The sequence below is a fragment of the Kryptolebias marmoratus genome, linkage group LG21 (assembly GCF_001649575.2).
Source record: "Kryptolebias marmoratus isolate JLee-2015 linkage group LG21, ASM164957v2, whole genome shotgun sequence".
Lineage (NCBI taxonomy): Eukaryota > Metazoa > Chordata > Actinopteri > Cyprinodontiformes > Rivulidae > Kryptolebias > Kryptolebias marmoratus.
This window is the reverse complement of record NC_051450.1, coordinates 5,034,406-5,044,134: the sequence shown is the minus strand read 5'-3', so window position 1 is coordinate 5,044,134 and position 9,729 is coordinate 5,034,406. Positions and strand designations below refer to the sequence as shown.

Sequence of the window (9,729 nt, the reverse complement as noted above, 5' to 3'; positions counted from 1 at the left end):
TCCTTGTTTGTCTGACTCACTGATGGGCCACTCTTGTCACATGAGTGCAGGTGTTGATTGGAGTGAAACTGACTGGGGATCAGGCCTAAAGCTCCATTTTATGGTTTTGAAAGCTAGAATCTGAGACCTCCTCCTCTGTTTAAAGTTGGTTTCTCCTTTTTGACATAAATGACTTCTTTTGCCCCCCTCTCAAACCATCTGTCTTCTCGGTCCAAAATATGAACATTTTGATCCTGAAAGGAGTGTCCTTTATCCTTGAGGTGTAGGTGAACCGCTGAGTCTTGTCCAGAAGAGGTGGCACTCCTGTGTTGAGCCATGCGTCTGTGGAGAGGTTGTTTGGTCTCTCCAATAGGGTGGACCAGCCTCTTCCTGAGTCTTGTTGGGTTTGAAATGTACTGGGATGTTGTGTTTGGAGAAAATCCTTCTGAGTTTCTCGGATACTCCAGCAACGTAAGGAATGACAATGTTCTTTCTTCTGTTCTTCTCCTGGTTCTGTTCCCTGGTGTGTTTAGTGGNGTTTCCTAGCTGATTTGACAAAAGCCCAATTGGGATACCCACATGTTTGGAGAGCTTTTTTGATGTGCTTCTGTTCCTTTTCCTTCCCTTTTGTCTTTGTGGGGACGTGTTCAGCCCGATGCTGTAGCGTTCTGATGACAGAGAGTTTGTGTTCCAGAGGGTGGTGAGAGTCGAACAGAAGGTACTGATCTGTGTGGGTTGGTTTTCTGTAGACTTCAATGTTGAGACTGTCCAAAAAAGGCAGCTTGTTGTCGTCAGCATCTTCTCTGGTAAAATTTATGTTGATGACGACCAAGTTGATTTGTCTGGTGAAGGCTTCAACTTCTTTTGCTTGAATTTTGACCCAGATAATTTTGAATTTTGACCCCAAGAAATGCCTGGTTGACTGGAAGAATCAAGAGGACCTTCCCAGACGCTAGAGGAGTTGTGTGACGAGTTGAAGTTCAAACCAAGTCTAGTTTGTTGGATAGACCTATAAGTAAACTCTGTTTGTTACAGGACGCATAGTGAGTCAAGAAAAGACTGATAAAAGACTCAAAGGTAAAACCTTGATACAATTTTGAATGAAACTAATAATTCATGTTAAGTGGTAGTTATATGGCTCTTTTTTGAGTGTAATTGTTATGCATCCTGCCTATACAATTAGGGGCCAGAATGTTAGAGCCATAAATGAGAAATGTTTAGATGACCTATTTTGTGTAATGCTTCTTGATTTTTATTTTGTCATTTTTAGTAAGTAACATTATTATAAGTTTAGGTAAGCTTTATTGTGGCATTTAGTTTTGTTTGTAATAGGGCGTACTTCCTGTAAAGTGTTATGATGCAGTAGAAATAACAACAGACAGAAGGAGGATTACACGGGCACGGAGCAATATAGTTTTTGACCGTTTTGAAAGAAAGAAAAGAAATTGTAACAACTGATTTGCATCGTTATTTTTTGTATGCACATTTTTTCTAGATAAAGATTTTTTTTTTTTGGTTAAACTCATGGTTATGCACTTGTCCTTTACTTTCCAAGATGTCCGTGGAATGACACAGATATTGGATCTGTTGCCACATCATTCATTTATTGGAAAACTTTTTCAGAACAGTGTTCTTTCTATAAAAGACCAACAGTCACATTGATCTCTCACACTTCTGTTCAGGATGACATGTCAAGATATCAGGTTTTGCTTTTAATGATCCAAGTTGTGTCATGTTGGGCCTCTGAGACTCTAGCGCAAAGCAACAATTGCGGACACAGTGAGCAGAGTATGGAAAGTTTATTGGCAAACACCTCAACAACCGGGAGGGGGAGACGGTCGGTCTGGATTCTCGCTGGAAGACAGGCAGGAGATTTATTCACCGTAGGTGGGAGGTTAATGTGCTGATAGAGAGGACTGATCTTACTGTTTAGATTCTAAGTTGGAGCCCGGCTGTGGCGGGCGGGCGCTGGTGCTCGCCCTGGGTAGGAGGCTGGAGGTGGATGGTCTGAGGGTGGACAGACATGCGAGCTCGGGGGCCAAAGCCCAGCTGGGTGAGCAGAAGGAGGAGCAGCCGGAGGGAGACAGTAGAGGAAGCCCAGGGTGCAGGCAGGGGAACCAGGGAGCAGAGTCCTGGAGCTTCTTGATGGGAGCAATGCTGCAGGGACTGGAATGCATGGGTTTAACCTGAGAAACATTAAATACAGGGTGAACACAAAGATGAGATGAGAGTCTGAGGCGAATGGCAGTGGAACTAATAATAGATTGGATGGCGAAAGGACCCAAATATCAAGGGGAGAGTTTTTTAAAACCACTTTGAAAGGGGAAGTTTTTTGACAAGAGCCAGACTTGTTGTCCTGGGAAATAATGAGGTGCGGGGGTGCGTTTGCGATCTGCAATCTTCTTGTTTTGAGCTGATATCCGGTCAAGAGCGGCACTGGTCTGGAGCCAAATCCGGTGACAGTTTTGTAGGTGAGACTTAACTGAAGGAATGATGGGATCAGGGAACGAAGCAGGTAAAAGGGACGGCTGATATCTGAGGGAAGCTTCAAACGGTGAGTAACCAGATGCGGCTGAAATGTGGGAATTATGTGCATATTCAACCCATGGCAGATAGGATCCCCAGGAAGATGGGTTGTCAGCGCAGACACAACGGAAGGTGTTTTCTAATTCCTGATTCAATCACTCACATTGTCTGTTAGTTTGGGGATGGTTGCCAGATGTTAATTGGGGTTTAGCTTCTAAGGCAATACAGAAATTTTTCCACACTTGGGAAGTGGACTGAGGCCCGCGATCTGAAAGTATTTCAGTAGGTATGCCATGCAGCTTAAAAACATGAGAGATGAGGAGGCGTGCAGTCTCAGGAGCTGATGGAAGTTTGTTCAGAGCGATGAGATGGCAGGCCTTGGAGAATCTGTCAATTATAGTGGGAATCGTGTTTTTATTTCTAGAAGGGGGGAGGCCAGTGACAAAGTCCAACGTTATATGGGACCAGGGTCAGCTCGGGACAGGTAATGACTGCAATAACCCTGCAGGGGGACGATGAAGTTGCTGAAGTCCTGGGAGGAAATGTCGAGCTGAGTGGAACCAGGAACTCTATGTGTGCTCTGTCTGAGAACAACAGCTTTTCCTTTGACAGTACTAAATGTTTTCTCTCTGTTCTTCTGGAATGTTTCCTTTGTCACTCAGTTTATAGACAAGTGAGCTCCTCATCCTACAGCTGAGATATTTTATGTCCTCGACTGAAATGTAGAAATCCAAACACAAATGATTGCTTTTATAATTACACACTGAGATTAATCAAAACCAGACTAAATTTCCTCTTGAGGTGTCAGTATGTAAAGACATGCGCACTGGACCTCTGGACTCTTCCATCAGCAGATTGTAGTAGCTCAAAGTTTGACAAGTTTAAGTTCATACATGATGTTTGAATCAGGATGTTGGATCTACTTCTCGGTCTCATTGTAGAGAATAAATGATTCTGCAGGGAAGCTGTTTTAATCAGAAATGCATCAGTTTGTTTGAAAAGGTCGTTGACATTGTTCTCATGTTAAACATTACTTTTTCATTGACACAATATAAAGTTTTGTCAATTTGGGCTGAAATTGTCTAAAACTTCTGTTTTTTTTTCTGATTCTCTCTTCATTGGTTTCTGTCTTCATCCATCACATTTAATGTATCATCAGCATGTTGAGTCTGATGGTGAAACACAGTGACACTGAGCAGTACTCAGTTCAAAGACTTTAGGGTGAAGATATTATGTTTGAACCATATGTATTTATTTTTTAAACTTGCTTGAGTTGTTTGACGAATCTTTTCAGCCCTTGCTGAAGTTTGAACTTTATCTTAACCATAATTCACCCACCAGTGACATTTGATTTGGAGAAATCAGTAACTTTCAGAATAGCAAATATGTTTTTTTACTCAAACCTGTACAAACTGAAAAATTATTAAAATGTGTTTTTGATTTTTTGATGATGTCACAGCTGAAATTTTGTTCATTAAAAAGTGGATGAAATAAAAAATATTATGTCCAGACTGCAAATCAACCCTATTTTGACAAAAAATTAACCTAAAGTTATGTGTATTTCACTCTCTGAGGAGTGATTTAAATCAGACAGTTATCTTACTTTGTGTCTGAGGGTCCAGGTTTATTACTGAAGTTTAGAGGTTCTTCTTTGGAGAAGTCACTCTTCATGGACAGACAGCTGGATCCTGGAAACTCTGCTCTCTGTCTGTGGTTCAGATCACATCAGTCAGTGTTTAAATTATACAGTGATTATCAGAGTGGGTTGATTTCTATTAGCATAAATATAATTCCATCCAATACAGACACAGGCTAATGTCTACCTTTTGTATCATTACTTTAGAGTTTTAAAAAAATGACCCATGGTTTATCAGTTCACCGAAAACAGGATGTAAATAAATCACATAAAGAAGGAGTGTTTCAACAAAACAGATCTTCATCTTAAAAGAGCAAAGATGCAAAATGTTCAAACACCAGCAACAACAAGACAGAGATCAAGATCTTTAAAAAAAAACTTTATAGCAGGTCTGGTTCTCACAATAATTAAAGCAGAAAACACAGCATAATTTAATAATAAATTACAACTGTTCTCAGCTATTCTCTTGACAACAGCCTAAAAACAAGTTCAACAATCTATTCATAAAACACAACAAGAAAATTTGTAATTTTTAAACAATTTGGAAAGATAATAACTTAAGATTGATTTAAATTCTGAGTTTATTTGATTTTTTTCTGACATTTTTATTCTGGTTTTGTTTCCCCTAATGGCTGACAGGTTTAGGAAGATGGGGGTCTTAATAACTTATTTTTATTTGATCTCTTTTCTCTGCTCTGAACAGAAAGGACAGAAATTACCTCTATAACAATTAAAACAAATGACAATAGTCAACTAATAAAATGCAGCTTAAAGTAACTCCTACTATTACTAACTACTAGAGCAATAAACTGAATAAAACATAAATCATTTTATATTTTATGACTCAGAGGGACCAAAATGGAAACAATTAGGAGTTTCGGTTTCTGGATATTTGTAGCTTTATTATTTACTAAATTAATGCAGTTGTGGGGCGTAGGGGAAACATTTTAATAATAACTACCCCCCTCTTCAGTCCTGACACAAATTCAAAAGGTAAACAGGTGTAGCAAGGGATGTGGGGGTGAGGGTGTCGAACCCTTTCTTTGTCCTCCATAATCTGAACAATGACATTAATCACTGATATATTCTCTGATGAAAACCATTTCAGAAGCTCTGAACACAAGGTGCTGAGGAGAATCAGAAGGTTTTATGTTTGTAACGATCCTCCAAGATCAGATGACAGCTTCTGTGGTTGATGATCAGAGATGACTAAGTTACAGAAGTTAATCACTTCTGTGATCTTACTTTGTGTTTGAGGGCTCAGGTTCATTACTGAAGTCTGGAGGTCTGGACCGGTCTATCTTCAGTGGCAGAGTCTCTGCTCTGTCCTCCTCTTCCTCCACACAAATGTTCATGTTCTGGCCTTCAGTCAGTCTAAGAGGGAAACAGTAGCACGGACTGTGAGCTATAAAAAAAGAAAATCAGGACAAACAAGCCTGTGCAAGAGTCAAACTCAGAGAAAATGTTTAATGTTCCTGCTTCTGTCTGTTACTTTGAGTTCATCTGAGAGAAAAAAAGTTTTCTTTTAGAGAAATGAGACGTTATTTGTTTCCTGTGAAGAGTCAGATTCAGTTTGTTGTGACAGAAACCTCTGGATCAGCTGTAAGTCTGCAGCTGAAAGCAGCTTTATCAGATTTATCAGAGCAGTTTTAGATCAAAACATGAAACAAAGGAAAAGAGAAAGAAGAATGTTGAGTTAACACTCACCATAATTCAACATCTTTATCTCTCTTTCTGCTAATCTGCTCCTGCTCTGTTGAGAGAAAATGGAGCCTGAATGGACTGAACACTTTCAGTTTCATTTCTCCACCTCTTGTTTTGTTGGCAGGAAGCCAGTAGTGTGTATCTCTGTAGATACTCACAACACCTTCAGCTGGAATCAAAGGATTTGCAGAAACCTTAAAGATTCTTCAGAACATCTGGATGAAAACGGACTTTGTCTGTTGCTCCATAAAAACATCTGGAACCTGATTGACCAGCTGCAGGTTTTTATCATCCAATCACAGATGGTGTTCAGAAACACATTTCTGTCTGTTTTACTTGTTAGTAAGTAAAAAAGTAAAATAAATATATTGGCACAAATATTTAATCTCTTCATACAATGAGCAAATGTTTTCCCCAAACTGAACTGAATTAAATTCAACTACATTTCCCATGAGTGTTAGCTTAAACAGCTGCTGTCAAAGATTCATGGGAGATGTGGTTTTTGAATGCTAACTAAACCTTGTGTGTGTGCACTGCAGAAATAATTGCTGATCGATGAGAGTGGAAGTAAATGATCCCTGCAGATCCCATGGCAGCAGAAATCAGACTGAAGAGGCAGGAAATAAAGCAACAAGAATGAAGCAGAGAAAAATGAGCTCTTTTGATGCATACAGTAGACATTAGAAAGACTCACAAACACATGTTGTGGGAAATGAGGACTTAATAACAGGCTTCAAAAGACATTAAAGAAAGAAAAGCCATCAGGCAGGTCACGTGACTGTATTTAGAAAATAAAAATAAGTCCTGATAAATAAAATGTGCACAGGTGAAAATCAGCTGGATTGTGAAGTCAAGTGTTTGCAGATGTTACGTTTCAGCAGCTGTTGAAGCATCTGTCTGTAGTTTGTGAGTACATCCAGCAGGTGGCAGCACTGAGTTGGAAATCAACTCCAGAGCTGGCGCCTCATGGACAAAGACTTGGGTGAACTTCCCACTGAAACATGGCGTATGCTTATATTGAAAAACGTACGACTCACAAAAAAAATAAAAATAAAACAAGAATCTAAATGAATCCAGGCACATTACATTTTTAAAACATGGATCTGAGCTCACATGAGACACCTGCCCTGCAAATAGATGCAAAGATGCTCTGCACTGTGACTCTCCTCTCTGCATGATTAAAAAACAGGTCTACACCTGGGAAGAAAAGGAACTTTATGGAATGTGAGTTGGAGACGCTCTTAAACAGGAGACATGTAAAAAATGTGTTTGACATGCTGTCCTCTGGAATTAGTGCCAAGCCCAAGAGGAGTGTGTGTGAAGCTGTCAGTGCTGTCAAATGTGCCGATGGATGAGGCACTGAGGCCTTTCAAACTTTACAGCTGTGTTTATTAAAATGACTACAGTAAACACAGAGACACTCAGGGGTTTGGTAGAATGCTCTGATGGTTTACCTTTTTAACATTTTAATGTCCATTGAGGTCTGTTATTAAGTCTTTAAAGTTTTCTGTCTACTTCTTGATTTTCCTGCTGTTCTCCGTTTCATTCTTGTTGCTCTATTTCCTGCCTCTTTAGTCTGGGTTGCTCATAAACTGGGTCCTGCTGGCTTTGATTCCCAACTAGAGTAGGCGGGGGTGTGATCTCTGGTATTGTAATATACTGTATGTCAATGGCTTTAACAGTATGTGAGTTCCCCTAGTGGAGTGTTGTGAAGTTTGTTGTTGTGCTCGGCAGGTAATTGCACAGTTTTGCTGTTTCATGTCACTTTGGGCCAATAGACTTATGGGTGTTTGCTGTGTACTCCAGCTTCCTCCCACAGATGAGGAACCAGGAGCCCCACAGATTAAATAGTACATTTGTTTTGTCAAAGAATTTTGATGCCAAGAATATTTTTCTGTTCTGGTTCTTCAGACTGATGGATTCACTGACTGTGGTATTATTAGTGTAGGGTCATGCGTCAGAGTTTCTGTGAATCACCTAACTTCACTACACAAAGTCTGCACTCTCAAACACTCTGCATTAACACCTTGATGCGAAAGGGACTGTTTTTGTCAGGGGGCGGGGAGACAGAGGCGAACCTAGAACGCAGACTCATCATTTTTGAAAAGAAAAGTAATTTAATAAAGTAAAAATTTACAAAACCAAAAGGCTAGCATGGCAGCAAAGATCAACAAACAAAATCCAAAAAGGCAAGATAAGGCAAGGCATGGAAACAATAAACGTGGCAAAAGGAATGACCCAGTGAAGAATGGAAAAACAGAGACCAGCTTTAAAGGCAGAGGGAGAAATGATTATTGGTTGCAGGGCTAGGAGCAGAGAAGGAGCTGTGGTCCGCTTTTAGCTGACGAGGAAGAAAACCGGCACTGATTTTGAACTGTGTAAAGGGAAGGGTTTTTTCTCTCTGTGACAGGAAAAACTCATAGAAACATTGGAACTGGAAAAGGCGGATTTGAGCAAAAACTGGTATGTGAATGGTTCAGATGGAAATGGAGATAGGTAATGAGGGAGACATGGATTTTAAAGGGTGGACGCCAGGGAGGACAGGGGGAAGACAGGGAAGAAATAAAATAAATGAAGGAGAGGGAAGTGGCGGTACTCAAGGTAGTAAATGAGAGCTGGAAGGAAGTAGTTCAGAAGAAAAAAGGATAGTAAGGAAGAAAGTAGTGGGGGAAGAGTTTAAAATCATTTTAAAACTCAAGAGTGAGGAAGAACAGGATTACATCAGCGCCATTGGGGTGTCAAGAGAAATAAAAAAGAAAATTGGAGGTGTTGAAATGGTAAAGCTTTTGAGAGATGGAAATCTATTGGTAATTTGTAAAAATGAAGAACAAAAGATTAAGGCTTTAAATGTGGATAGCATTTGTAAAAAAGCTGTGTTGGAGAAAAAAAATCATGGGAGAAAATAAAAAAATTAGAGTGATTTATGGGATCCCTCTAGATCAGTGTTTCTCAACCTTTTTTGGGCCAGCGCCCCCCTATCCATTATCAAAGCCTCTTACCGCACCCCCCCACCCCCACCTTTTTTTTTTTTTGCCTGTTTACGTGAATAATTGTTTTTTTATTCATGGACTTATATAATACCTGATCTTGGGTATGGCCCATCAGAACATCTCTGTGGGTCATTCTCCACCATGTACTGCTTCAATGAGTCCCCCACTTCCTGTGGTGAAGGCCATTCAGATGGATCTTCTGAGTAAAATCTTGCCCCAACCCTCTCCTCTGCACCTCTCTGTTCCTCCTCCTCATCATCATCTTCACCTCTCTTATTCACATTCTCCTCTTTGGTGATTGACTTGCCATGTCTGCCTGCACTAATTTTCCCAAAAGGACACAGTGGTGGTCAGCAGAAATTCAAACCCTCCTGGGCATCTAGGTTTTTGTGGCCTCACTAGCAGAATTAGTCCTGTCTGATGTCATCTCTGCTCTCCTCTACAGCAGCTGATCACTGACCTCATGTCTGTCTCCTTCGTTCCCTCTATGTGTTCTTCTCTAAGTCACATGGTCAAACAAGTATTATTTAATAGCTTTAAATAAATTACACATCTTGCTAATGCACTTTTTTAAATATAAAGTATATTTTTAAATGAATCACCTGGTATTATTTAATTTGCTGTTCTGGACTTACCTCTGTTGACTGCAAAGCTGATGATCTCTCCTTTACTGACCATTTTTTTCTATCCTTCCATTTACCTCTTTGTGTTTCATCCTCCAAGTCAGAACGGTTTATCTCGTTCAGGAACATTAAAAACATTAATCTTGACTCACTTTCAACTAATATTATCTCCGCACTGACTCCCGAACCAAACCAGTCTCCTGACGAACTAACTGCTCAATACAATAATCATTTAACAAATATTCTCAACTCTCATGCTCCGGTGAAAACA

At 40.0% G+C, this 9,729-nt stretch overlaps 1 pseudogene; it reads right to left on the bottom strand.

The window, feature by feature from the left end:
* The window catches only part of LOC108229220, a 58,625-nt pseudogene extending 52,691 nt beyond the window's left edge, over positions 1-5,934 (bottom strand).
* Between the last annotated feature and the right edge of the window lie 3,795 nt (positions 5,935-9,729).